We start from the raw sequence: 13,829 nt of genomic DNA on the forward strand, positions 1-13,829 counted from the left end.
CAGTTCTTAACTGAATTCTTGCAGATATGTGATACTGTTAAGACTAATGGAGTAGATCCTGAAGTCTACAGGCTCATGCTTTTCCCTTTTGCTGTAAGAGACAGAGCTAGATTATGGTTGGATTCTCAACCCAAAGACAGCCTGAACTCTTGGGATAAGCTGGTCACGGCTTTCTTAGCCAAGTACTTTCCTTCTCAAAAGCTGAGCAAGCTTAGAGCTGATGTTCAAACCTTCAGACAGAAAGAAGGTGAATCCCTCTATGAAGCTTGGGAAAGATACAAGCAGTTGACCAAAAAGTGTCCTTCTGACATGCTCTCAGAATGGACCATGCTGGATATATTCTATGATGGTTTATCTGAGCTATCAAAGATGTAACTGGACACTTCTGCAGGTGGATCCATTCACCTAAAGAAAATGCCTGCAGAAGCTCAAGAACACATTGACATGGTTGCTAATAACCAGTTCATGTACACTTCTGAAAGGAATCCTGTGAGTAATGGGACGCCTATTGATGAGCGGATAATTTATATGCTTTTTGGCATTGTTTTTAGTATGTTTTTAGTAGGATCTAGTTACTTTTAGGGATGTTTTCATAAGTTTTTATGTTAAATTCACATTTCTGGACTTTACTATGAGTTTGTGTGTTTTTCTGTGATTTCAGGTATTTTCTGGTTGAAATTGAGGGACTTGAGCAGAAATCAGATTTAGAGGTTGAAAAAGGACTGCTGATGCTGTTGGATTCTGACCTCCCTGCACTCAAAGTGGATTTTCTGGAGCTACAGAACTCGAAATGGCGCGCTTCTAATTGCGTTGGAAAGTAGACATCCAGGGCTTTCCAGAAATATATAATAGTCCATACTTTGGCCAAGAATTGACGACGTAAACTGGCGTTCAACGCCAGCCTTCTGCCCAAATCTGGCGTCCAGCGCCAGAAAAGGATCCAAAACCAGAGTTCAACGCCCAAACTGGCACAGAAACTGGCGTTCAACTCCACAAATGACCTCTGCACGTGCTACACTTAAGCTCAGCCCAAACACACACCAAGTGGGCCCCGGAAGTGGATTTATGCATCAATTACTTACTCATGTAAACCCTAGTGACTAGTTTATTATAAATAGGACCTCTTACTATTGTATTAGACGTCTTTTTGACCATCTTTGGATTCTGGATTGTATTTTGATCCTGTGATCACGTTTAGGGGGCTGGCCATCTCGGCCATGCCTGGACCTTCACTTATGTATTTTCATACGGTAGAGTTTCTACACTCCATAGATTAAGGTGTGGAGCTCTGCTGTTCCTCAAAGATTAATGCAAAGTACTACTGTTTTCTATTCAATTCTTCTTATTTCTCTTCTAAGATATCCATTCGCACCCAAGAACGTGATGAAGATGATGATTATGTGTGACGCTCATCATCCTTCTCCCTTATGAACGCGTGCCTGACAAACACTTCTGTTCTACATGAATTAAGCTAGAATGAGTATCTCTTAGATCTCCTAACCAGAATCTTCGGGGCTTAAGCTAGAATGATGGCGGCATTCAAGAGAATCTGGAAAGTCTAAACCTTGTCTGTGGTATTCCGAGTAGGATTCAATGATTGAATGACTGTGACGAGCTTCAAACTCGCGAGTGCTGGGCGTTAGTGACAGACGCAAAAGGAGGGTGAATCCTATTCCAGCATGATCGAGAACCGACAGATGAATAGCCGTGCCGTGACAGGGTGCATGAGCATATTATTCACTGAGAGGAGGGGATGTAGCCACTGACAACGGTGATGCCCTTGCATAAAGCCAGCCATGGAAAGGAATAAGACTAATTGGATGAAGATAGCAGGAAAGCAGAGGTTCAGAGGAACGAAAAGTACCTCCATTCGCTTATCTGAAATTCCTACCAATGATTTACATAAGTATCTCTATCCCTATTTTATTATATAATATTCAAAAACACCATTATCACTTTATATCTGCCTGACTGAGATTTACAAGGTGACCATAGCTTGCTTCATACCAACAATCTCCGTGGGATTCGACCCTTACTCACGTAAGGTATTACTTGGACGACCCAGTGCACTTGCTGGTTAGTTGTATCGAAGTTGTGACAATTATGTATTGAGATCAGAGCACCAAGTTGCTCACGTTGCCAGGGATTGTTTGAGCCTGGTCATCACAATTTCGTGCAACAAGTTTTTGGCGCCGTTGCCGGGGATTGTTTGAGTTTTCGGCAAGCTTTTGGTCCGGTAACATCAGTGCCAGATTCCCTTTTGATCCGGCAACAGCACCAAGTTTTTGGCGCCATTGCCGGGGATTGTTTGAGTTTGGACAACTGACGGTTCATCTTGTTGCTCAGATTAGGTAATTTTCTTTTTATTTTATTTTCAAAAATTTTTCAAAAATATTTCTAAAATTTTCTCAATTGTTTTCGAAAAAAAAAATGTTTTCAAAAATATTATTTTTATTCAAGATTTTTAAGAATGAATTCTAGTGTTTCATGAAGCATGTGAAGCCTGGCTGGCTGTAAAGCCATGTCTAAATTCTTTTGGACTGAGGCTTCCAAACTATCAGAGGTAAGTTACATACTTGGTAAATGATGAGCAGCAATTTGCTATCAAGATCAATATACTCTGATGTTAAATGCTGAAGCTTGGCTGGCCATTGGCCATGTCTAGTGTTTTGGACCGGAGCTTTCTTTGAAAGCTTGGCTGGCTAGTGAGCCATGTCTAATTCCTGGACTGAAGCTTTAGACTAAGAATGCAAGATTCCTGGAATTCATATTAAAAATTTTGGAATCCTTATTTTTCTTTTTCATATAATTTTCGAAAAAAATATAAAATAAAAATCCAAAAAAATTAGAAAAGCATAAAAATCAAAAATATTTTCTGTTACTTGTTTGAGTCTTGAGTCACATTATAAGTTTGGTGTCACTTGCATATGCATCTTGCATTTTTCGAAAATATCATGCATTCATAGTGTTCTTCATGATCTTCAAGTTGTTCTTGGTAAGTCTTCTTGTATGATCTTGATGATTTTTTGTTATGTGTCTTTTCATGTTTATCATATGCATTCTTGAATTCTTAGTGCCTAAGCATTAAAGAATTCTAAGTTTGGTGTCTTGCTTGTTTTCTTTGCATTAAAAATTTTTCAAAATTGTGTCTATGATGTTCATCTTGACATTCAAAGTGTTCTTGGTGTTCATCTTGACATTCATAGCATTCTTGCATGCATTCATTGTTTTGATCTAAAAATTTCATGCATTGCATAATTTTCATGTTTTTCATAAAAAAATAAAAAATTCAAAAAAATATCTTTCCCTTTTTCTCTCATCAAATTCGAAAATTTGAGTTGACTTTTTCAAAAATTTTTAAAAATCAAATTGTTTCTCATGAGTCAAACCAAATTTTCAATTTGAAAATCTTATCTTTTTCAAAATCTTTTTCAAAAATCAAATCTTTTTCAAAATTCTTAGTTATTTTCGAAAATTCCAAAAATATTTTTCAAAAATCTTTTTCTTATTTTTGTATTAAATTTTCGAAAATAACATAAATAATTAATGTTTTGATTCAAAAATTTCAAGTTTGTTACTTACTTGTTAAGAAAGATTCAAACTTTAAGTTCTAGAATCATATCTTGTGATTTCTTGTGAATCAAGTCATTAATTGTGATTTTAAAAAAAAATCAAATCTTTTTCAAAAACAATTTCTATCATATCTTTTCAAAAATATCTTCTTATCTTATCTTTTTCAAAAATATCTTTTCAAAATATCTTTTCTAACTTCCTAACTTCTTATCTTTTCAAATTTGTTTCAACTAACTAACTAACTTTTTGGTTGTTTCTTAACTTTTTCAAAACTACCTAACTAACTCTCTCTCTCTCTAATTTTCGAAAATATCTTCCCTCTTTTTCAAAAATTTCTTTTTAATTAACTAAATATTTTTATCTTTTATTTTTTATTTCAAAAATTTTCGAAAATTACTAACATTTTTTCAAAAACCATTTTTCAAAAATCACTAACTCTTTTTCAAAATAATTTTCGAAAATTATCCCTCCCCCATCCTATTCTATTTATTCATTCATATCCTAACATCTCATCTCATATCTCTTCCATCCGTACAGTTGTGTTTCTTCCTTTACATCACATTCTTTGTCTCCCCCTCTTTTCTTCCACTCACAAAGGGATCTCTATACTGTGGTATAAAGGATCTCTATTATTATTATTATTTTTCTGTGCCTTCTTCTTTGTCATATGAGCAGGAGCAAGGACAAGAACATTCTTGTGGAAGTAGATCCAGAACCTGAAAGGACTCTGAAGAGAAAATTAAGAGAAGCTAAAATACAACAATCCAGAGATAACCTTTCAGAAATTTTCGAACAGGCAGAGGAGATGGCAGCCGAAAATAATGATAATGTAAGGAAGATGCTTGGTGACTTTACTGCACCTAATTCCAATTTACATGGAAGAAGCATCTCCATTCCTGCCATTGGAGCAAACAACTTTGAGCTGAAACCTCAATTAGTTTCTCTAATGCAGCAGAACTGCAAGTTTCATGGACTTCCATCTGAAGATCCTTTCCAGTTCTTAACTGAATTCTTGCAGATATGTGATACTGTTAAGACTAATGGAGTAGATCCTGAAGTCTACAGGCTCATGCTTTTCCCTTTTGCTGTAAGAGACAGAGCTAGATTATGGTTGGATTCTCAACCCAAAGACAGCCTGAACTCTTGGGATAAGCTGGTCACGGCTTTCTTAGCCAAGTACTTTCCTCCTCAAAAGCTGAGCAAGCTTAGATCTGATGTTCAAACCTTCAGACAGAAAGAAGGTGAATCCCTCTATGAAGCTTGGGAAAGATACAAACAGTTGACCAAAAAGTGTCCTTCTGACATGGTTTCAGAATGGACCATCCTGGATATATTCTATGATGGTTTATCTGAGCTATCAAAGATGTCACTGGACACCTCTGCAGGTGGATCCATTCACCTAAAGAAAACGCCTGCAGAAGCTCAAGAACTCATTGACATGGTTGTTAATAACCAGTTCATGTACACTTCTGAAAGGAATCTTGTGAGTAATGGGACGCCTATGAAGAAGGGAGTTCTTGAGGTTGATACTCTGAATGCCATATTGGCTCAGAATAAAATATTGACTCAGCAAGTCAATATGATCTCTCAGAGTCTGCATGGAATGCAAGCTGCATCCAACAGTACTCAAGAGGCTTCTTCTGAAGAAGAAGCTTATGATCCTGAGAACCCTGCAATAGCAGAGGTAAATTACTTAGGTGAACCTTATGGAAACACCTATAACTCAACATGGAGAAATCATCCAAATTTCTCATCGAACGATCAAAAGCCTCAACAAGGCTTTAATAATGGTGGAAGAAATTGGTTTAGCAATAGCAAGCCTTTTCCATCATCAACTCAGCAACAGACAGAGAACTCTGAACAAAATGCTTCTAATTTAGCAAATCTAGTCTCTGATCTATCTAAGGCCACTGTAAGTTTCATGAATGAAACAAGGTCTTCCATTAGAAATCTGGAAGCACAAGTGGGCCAGCTGAGTAAAAGGATCACTGAAATCCCTCCTAGTACTCTCCCAAGCAATACAGAAGAGAACCCAAAAGGAGAGTGCAAGGCCATTGACATAAGCGCCATGGCCGAACCTCTGAGGAGAGGAGAGGACGTGAATCCCAAGGAGGAGGACCTCCTGGGACGTCCAGTGATCAATAAGGAGCTTCCCTCTGAGGAACCAAAGGACTCTGAGGCTCATCTAGAGACCATAGAGATTCCATTGAACCTCCTTATGCCCTTCATGAGCTCTGATGAGTATTCCTCTTCTGAAGAGAATAAGGATGTCACTGAAGAGCAAACTGCCAAGTTTCTTGGTGCAATCATGAAGCTGAATGCCAAATTATTTGGCATTGATACTTGGGAAGTTGAACCTCCCTTGTTCATCAATGAACTAAGTGATCTGGATCAACTGACATTGCCTCAGAAGAGACAGGATCCTGGAATGTTCATAATACCCTGTACCATAGGCACCATGATCTTTAAGGCTCTATGTGACCTTGGTTCAGGAATAAACCTCATGCCCCTCGCTGTAATAGAGAAACTGGGAATTTGTGGGGTGCAAGCTGCTAAAATCTCACTAGAGATGGCAGACAGCTCAAGAAAACAGGCTTATGGACAAGTAGAAGATGTATTAGTAAAGGTTGAGGGCCTTTACATACCTACTGATTTCATAGTCCTCGATACTGGAAAGGAAGAGGATGAATTCATCATCCTAGGAAGACCTTTCCTGGCCACAGCAAGAGCTGTGATTGATGTTGACAGAGGTGAAATAGTCCTCCAATGGAATGAGGACTCCCTTGTGTTTAAAACTCAAGGATCTCCCTCTGCAACCATGGAGAGGAAGCTTGAAAAGCTTCTCTCAAAGCAGAGTCAACCAGAGCCCCCACAGTCAAACTCTAAGTTTGGTGTTGGGAGGCCACAACCAAACTCTAAGTTTGGTGTTGAACTCCCATATCCAAACTCTAAGTTTGGTGTTGAAGAGTCTCAACAAAGCTCTGCACATCTGTGAGGCTCCATGAGAGCCCACTGTCAAGCTATTGACATTAAAGAAGCGCTTGTTGGGAGGCAACCCAATGTTTATCTAATTCTTATTTTTATTGTTTTTCATGTTTTCTTAGGTTCATGATCATGTGGAGTCACAAAATAAATATAAAAATTGAAAACGGAATCAAAAACAGCAGAAGAAAAATCACACCTTGGAGGAGTGATGCCAAGGCATCTTAGGCTAGTTTCACTAGCATTTTTTTTGTTAGTTTTAGTTTTTTTATGCATTTTCTTGAGCTTAAAGTAACCAAGAATGGTTAAATGAATAACAAAGCAATGAACCATCCAAACAGTATGATTTTTGATGCAAATTCCATGAGTTTTTAGTTATATTACTTAAATGCTATGAATGGAAGATTTCTCATGAAATTTTGCAAGACTTTGATGCAATTGTTTGGATGATTTCAGGGAAGAAGAGGCTAGGCAAGGAAGCAACAAAATCAATAAAGGAAGCTTGAATATCACATGTGGAGTTTAAGTTCCAGTTTAAGCTTAAACTGGAACTTAAACTACCAAGCCATATAAAGCTGGAAATGGCGTTTAAGTTCCAGTTTAAGCCTAAACTGGAGCTTAAATGCCAGAATCATGAAGGCTAGGAAATGCTGGAACTGGCGTTTAACCTCCAGTTTAACCTTAAACTGGAAGTTAAACGCCAGAATGAGAATTTCACCATGGGAGCATTTCCACGTTTAAGCTCCAGTTTAACCTTAAACTGGAGCTTAAACGTGTTCGACACAAAGTCTCACCAAATAAGCATTTCCATGTTTAACCTCCAGTTTAACATTAAACTGGAGGTTAAACGCCAGAAGTAAGAAAGGCACCAGGAGCATTTCCACGTTTAAGCTCCAGTTTAACCTTAAACTGGAGCTTAAATGTGTTCGACTGTTTCTCCCCTCCAGGGTTGCTTTCTTCATTTCCACGTTTAAGCTTCAGTTTAACCTTAAACTGAAGCTTAAACGTGTTCGACTATTTCTCCCCTCTAGGGTTGTTTTCTTCATTTCCACGTTTAAGCTTCAGTTTAACCTTAAACTGAAGCTTAAACGTGTTCGACCCAATTGCTCCTCCAGGGTTGCTTTCTTCATTTTCACGTTTAAGCTTCAGTTCAACCTTAAACTGAAGCTTAAACGTGTTCGACATTTCACACTCCTGGGTTGCTTTCTTCCATTTCCACGTTTAAGTTTCAGTTTAACCTTAAACTGAAACTTAAACTTCAACTTAAACGCCACTTTTTGAAAGAGGTTTCTGGGCCAAATATATTGAAGTTTAAGTTAGCATTTGAGCACAAACATTAACTTAAACGTATTATGGTATGAAACCCAATTGAATATCATGGTTTATGGGATTGGGCCTGAAGAATTGATGAGTCTGGAGCTTTAATTTGTTGAGTCTTGTGTCATTACTTGTTTATCACTAAGTTTGCTCAATGAATGTTACAGAATTGGATCACAGCCTCATCAGGATTATGGACCATAAACCCAAAGCAAAAGGAAATCAGGGAAAGGCCTCAAAGCCCAAGAAACACAACAGAAGCTCAATTTAGAAAGTGTATAAATAGGATAGAATTTAAGTTAGTTAGGATCATCGGGAGAGAACTTTGGATCATTTTCTTTTAGTTTTGTAATTGAATTCAGAGCTATGACTCACTAAACCCCTTTCATTGGGTTAGGGAGCTCTATTGTAATTTAATGAATCAATAATAGTTTTATCTTCTTCTTCAATCTTTTCTCTTGAATTTTGTTAGAAAGCTTCTCGATCTAATTCCATTGGGTAGTTGTCTTGGGAAAGAAACTACCCATAATTGGAATCCTTCGGAACCTTGGGAAAGGAATGGAGGATTCATGCTAGAGAAGCTTTCTCACAGTGAATTGGATTGGGGTTTGGATGGATATTGTGACATGTAATCCTACCAAATTGTGGTTCATGAAACTGTGTGGTATAATCAGTGATCGAGCATCATCTCTTCTTATGAACATTTAAACCAAGGGATTGGGAATTTGTTTGTTTTTAGAGAGAATTGGTGAGCCAAGGGATTGGGATCCAATCATATAAGATTGCCAAGCAAAATTCAATGAATGCATTGGTTGAGGAAGGGATAAAAGTTGTTTTGATTCGGAGATCTCAATATCTCCTAACACCCAATGAACTCCCCATTTCTGATTTACCACTTTCTCTTTACATTCTGCAATTAAATTCATGCAATCACCCCCATCCCTTTTAATTTCAGCAATTTAGCTTCTCGCTCTTTAATTCATGCAATTTTACATTCTGCAATTCTCATCTAAATCTTGATTCCGCTCAACTAGAACATACTTCTAATCCGAATTGCTCACTCAACCAATCCTTGTGGGATTCGACCTCACTCTATTGTGAGTTTTTACTTGACGATAACCGGTGCACTTGCCGGAAGGAATTTTGCCGGATGTGCAATTTCCTAAATCGTAGCATAACAAGTTTATGCGCATCAAGTTTATGGCGCCGTTGCCGGGGATTGGTTTTTGATTGACAATTCTCAAATTGGAAGTTAACTAGATTGAGCATTTTTCTTGCTTTGTTAATTCAGTTCAAGTTACTTGTTGAATTTTTAATTTCTGCACTCTGTTACATGCTTTCTTTCTTTATGCCTTTAAATTCAAGCAACTAACTCACTGACTCACTAACTATTTGAATTAATTCCTCAACTACTCTAACCATACTCTTCCATTAACCAAGAGTATTTCACTTGTTTGTTGCATGTGCTGTGTTCTTGTATGACAGGTAGGAGAGGAGAGACATCAACTCCTCCATATACCGAACCAGAGAGGACCCTTCATAGACTTAGAAGGGAAGCAAGAGGGAAGAGAGTACTGGGAGAAGAAGAATCTGAAGGAGAATCTGAGGACAATTTTGAAGAAGCTCTAGATCTCAACATGGATAGAGAAGTTCACAACCATGAGAGAGCTGATGGAAACAATGCCATTCCCGAGAGGAGGGTTCTTGGTTCATACATAAACCCAACCTCTAGGAATTGTGGTAGCAGCATTCAGAAACCACCCATTCAGGCCAACAATTTTGAACTCAAACCACAGCTACTATCACTTGTGGAGAATCATTGTTCATTTGGTGGGAGTGCTAATGAAGATCCAAACCAACATCTCACAAAATTCCTGAGAATTTGCGACACTGTGAAGTCCAATGGAGTCCAGGAAGATACCTATAAACTGCTCTTGTTCCCATTTTCACTTAGGGACAAGGCAGCTAAGTGGCTGGAATCATTCCCAAGGGGGAGCCTAACAACCTGGGATGAGGTGGAAAGCAAGTTTCTGGCACGTTTCTACCCCCCACAAAAGGTCAATAGGCTTCGATCTGAGGTTCAGACGTTTAGACAACAAGATGGTGAAACTCTCTACGAGGCATGGGAGAGATTCAAGGATTTGACAAGGAAATGCCCACCAGACATGTTCCATGACTGGGTGCAATTGCATATTTTCTATGATGGACTTTCTTATGAATCAAGGAAGGCTGTAGATCATTCATCAGGAGGTTCACTGAACAAGAAAAAGACTGTGGAAGAAGCCATTGAAGTGATTGAGACAGTGGCTGAGAATGAGTACTACTATGCTTCAGAGAGACACAACAATAAGGGAGTCATGGAGCTGAACCATGTTGATACAATTTTAGCCCAAAACAAGGTGTTTGCCAAGCAACTAGCAGAGCTCACCAGGAAATTAGAAACAAAGCAAGTGGCCGCAATACACACACAAGATCAAGAGGAAGTAAGCACTGAAGGAGGTGATTGGGAAGAGGCCAACTATGTGGGAAACCAACAAAGGCAATCCTATGATCCACATTCCAACACTTACAACCCAGGATGGAAAAACCACCCAAACTTTGGGTGGGGGAACCAACAAACCCAACCACAAAACCACAAACCTTACAACCACAACCAACACAACAATTCCACATACCAAAACTCCAACCAAAGATCATACCAAGCCACACAAAACACTTACTCTCAACCATCATATCATGGCCAAAATAATCAACCTACCCAACCTAATCCGAACCAACAATTTCAAGATCAATTAAACAGGATAGAAGGAATGCTTGCAACCATGAGTCAAGACATAACCGAATTAAAAGCCTTTAAGGAAGAAGTAAATTCTAACCTGCAAAACCAAGGAGCTGCCATCCAGAAGCTAGAAAATCAAATAGTGTATTTGTCTAAGCAAACCCCTGGGCCAAGCGTTTCTCATGCTGCCAAGACTATTGCAAGGGAAGAATGTAAAGCCATAACCCTCAGAAGTGGAAAGAATCTAAAGGAGATCTCAAAGGAAACCACAGAGGATGAAGCAAAGGAAAATGTGAGAGACAAGGAACAAGGGCAATCTTTTACACCGTCTGCAACAAAAGAAAAAGAAAAAGAGGTCCTGAAGCCTTATACACCTAAAGCACCATATCCTCAACGTTTGATGAAAAGTGAAAAGGATGGCCAATTCTCCAGATTCTTGGAGATTTTCAAGAAGCTTCAAATCAACATTCTGTTTGCTGAGGCAATAGAGCAAATGCCACTCTATGCAAAATTCTTAAAGGAATTAATGACCAAGAAGAGAAGCTGGAGAAATGAGGAAACTGTGTTGTTAACTGAAGAATGCAGTGCCATCATTCAGCACAAATTGCCTCAGAAATTGAAGGATCCAGGCAGTTTCCAAATCCCCTGCATCATAGGAGAAGTCATGGTGGAGAAGGCCTTGTGTGACTTAGGGGCCAGTATCAATTTGATGTCTCTAACAATGATGAGAAGAATGAAGATTGAGGAAGCCAAACCAACAAGAATGGCCCTCCAATTGGCAGATCGAACTTTTAAATTCCCTCATGGGATAGTTGAGGATTTGTTGGTGAAAGTGGGAGATTTTATATTTCCTGCTGATTTTGTGGTGTTAGATATGGAGGAAGAAGCCAAAGCTTCAATAATTCTGGGAAGACCCTTCTTGGCTACTGCTGGAGCCATCATAGATGTACAAAAGGGTGAACTCACTCTTAGACTACATGATGAGAAATTGGTGTTTAACGTATTCAAGGCAATGAGCTATCCATCAGAATCACTAAGGGAATGCATGAGGGTGGATGTAGTGGACATTGCAGTACAAGAAACCTTTGAGGAAACAACAAATGAAGTGGCAGAGGAGGAGTTCACCAAGGACATAGAAGTTAGTGACATCAAGGCTGCTGAAACAACCATGCCAAGCATGCCAGAGAGAGTGAAAGAAGAGAAGGAAGCACCAAAACCTGAGCTCAAAGCACTGCCCCCTAATCTCAAGTATGCATACTTGGGTAGTGATGAGAGTCATCCTGTTATCATTAGCTCTGCCCTGAGTCAAGAACAGGAAGAAGAATTGATCAAGGTGCTACAAACTCATCAAGATGCCATTGGATGGACCCTAGCTGATTTGAAGGGGATAAGTTCATCCATATGCATGCATAAAATCTTATTAGAAGAGGATGCTAGACCCTCCATCCAAGCTCAGAGAAGATTGAATCCCGTCATGAAAGAAGTGGTACAAAAGGAGGTCATGAAGTTATGGCAGGCAGGGGTAATCTACCCCATTTCTGATAGCCCATGGGTTAGTCCCATCCATGTAGTTCCCAAGAAAGGTGGCATAACTGTGGTGCCAAATGAGAGGAACGAACTCATACCCACAAGAACTGTCACTGGGTGGAGGATGTGCATAGACTACAGGAAGCTCAATGAAGCCACCAGAAAAGATCATTTCCCACTCCCATTCATGGATCAGATGCTTGAAAGGCTTGCAGGACATGCTTACTATTGCTTTCTGGATGGATACTTAGGCTATAATCAGATAGTAGTTGATCCTAGAGATCAAGAGAAAACATCATTTGTTTGTCCATATGGAGTTTTTGCTTATAGACGCATGCCCTTTGGATTGTGCAATGCACCTGCCACTTTCCAAAGATGCATGCTGTCCATCTTTTCGGACATGATTGAAAAATTTATTGAGGTCTTCATGGATGATTTTTCTGTGTTTGGAGATTCTTTTCCTAGCTGCCTACACCACCTTGCCTTGGTGCTTAAGAGGTGCCAAGAGACCAACCTAGTATTAAACTGGGAAAAGTGTCATTTCATGGTCACAGAAGGAATAGTCCTTGGCCACAAAATCTCTAATAGAGGCATTGAGGTGGACAGAGCTAAGGTGGAACTCATCGAAAAACTACCTCCACCAAGTAATGTCAAGGCAGTTAGGAGTTTTTTGGGACACGTTGGTTTTTACAGAAGGTTTATTAGAGACTTTTCTAAAATAGCCAAACCTTTGAGTAACTTGCTTGTCTCTGATACACCCTTTGTATTTGATAAAAATTGCATGCTAGCCTATGAACTTTTGAAGCAAAAACTTTCCTCTGCACCTATCATTGCCCCACCTGATTGGAACTTACCTTTTGAACTGATGTGTAATGCATCAGACCTTGCTATTGGGGCAGTGTTAGGACAAAGGAAAGACAATTTGGTACATGTGATTTATTATGCCAGTAAAGTCTTGAATGATAACCAAAGGAATTACACAACCACTGAAAAAGAACTCTTGGCAATAGTCTTTGCATTTGACAAATTTAGATCCTATCTCATTGGATCTAAAGTCATTGTCTTCACTGATCATTCAGCTTTAAAATACTTACTTGCTAAACAAGAATCCAAACCAAGACTTATTAGATGGGTTCTTTTGTTGCAGGAATTTGACATTGAAATCAAAGACAAGAAGGGTGTAGAGAACAAGGTGGCAGACCATTTATCAAGGATACCATGTGAAGAAGGAAGCGCACAAAGCACACATATAAATGAGTGCTTTCCTGATGAACAACTCATGGTAATTCACAAAGCACCCTGGTTTGCAGACATAGCAAACTTCAAGGCCACTGGGAGTTTGCCGTTGGAATTTAACAAGCATCAAAGGAAGAAATTGGTAAATGATGCCAAATACTTCATCTGGGACGAACCATACTTGTTCAAAAAATGTTCGGATGGCATACTCAGAAGATGCATATCAGAGGAAGAAGGAAGGGAAGTCTTATGGGACTGCCATGGCTCCACTTATGGAGGACATTTTGCAGGAGAAAGAACAGCAGCTAAGGTGTTGCAGTGTGGTTTTTATTGGCCCACTATCTTCAAAGATGCAAAGGAACTAGTAAAGCACTGCCATGAATGCCAGAAAGCGGGGAACCTGCCAAGAAGAAAT

The 13,829-nt window shown here is 39.1% G+C and overlaps 3 non-coding genes across 3 annotated transcripts; all 3 read right to left on the minus strand.

Annotated features, from left to right (window-relative positions):
• Positions 1-207: 207 nt before the first annotated feature.
• On the minus strand, positions 208-311 carry LOC112752331 (small nucleolar RNA R71). Its single transcript, XR_003176773.1, has one exon. It is a non-coding gene; the product is annotated as a small nucleolar RNA R71 (small nucleolar RNA).
• A 4,463-nt stretch (positions 312-4,774) lies between these two features.
• On the minus strand, positions 4,775-4,883 carry LOC112753933 (small nucleolar RNA R71). Its single transcript, XR_003178293.1, has one exon. It is a non-coding gene; the product is annotated as a small nucleolar RNA R71 (small nucleolar RNA).
• A 5,052-nt stretch (positions 4,884-9,935) lies between these two features.
• On the minus strand, positions 9,936-10,039 carry LOC112753689 (small nucleolar RNA R71). Its single transcript, XR_003178062.1, has one exon. It is a non-coding gene; the product is annotated as a small nucleolar RNA R71 (small nucleolar RNA).
• Between the last annotated feature and the right edge of the window lie 3,790 nt (positions 10,040-13,829).

Source organism: Arachis hypogaea, chromosome 15 (genome assembly GCF_003086295.3).
Source record: "Arachis hypogaea cultivar Tifrunner chromosome 15, arahy.Tifrunner.gnm2.J5K5, whole genome shotgun sequence".
Classification (NCBI taxonomy): domain Eukaryota; kingdom Viridiplantae; phylum Streptophyta; class Magnoliopsida; order Fabales; family Fabaceae; genus Arachis; species Arachis hypogaea.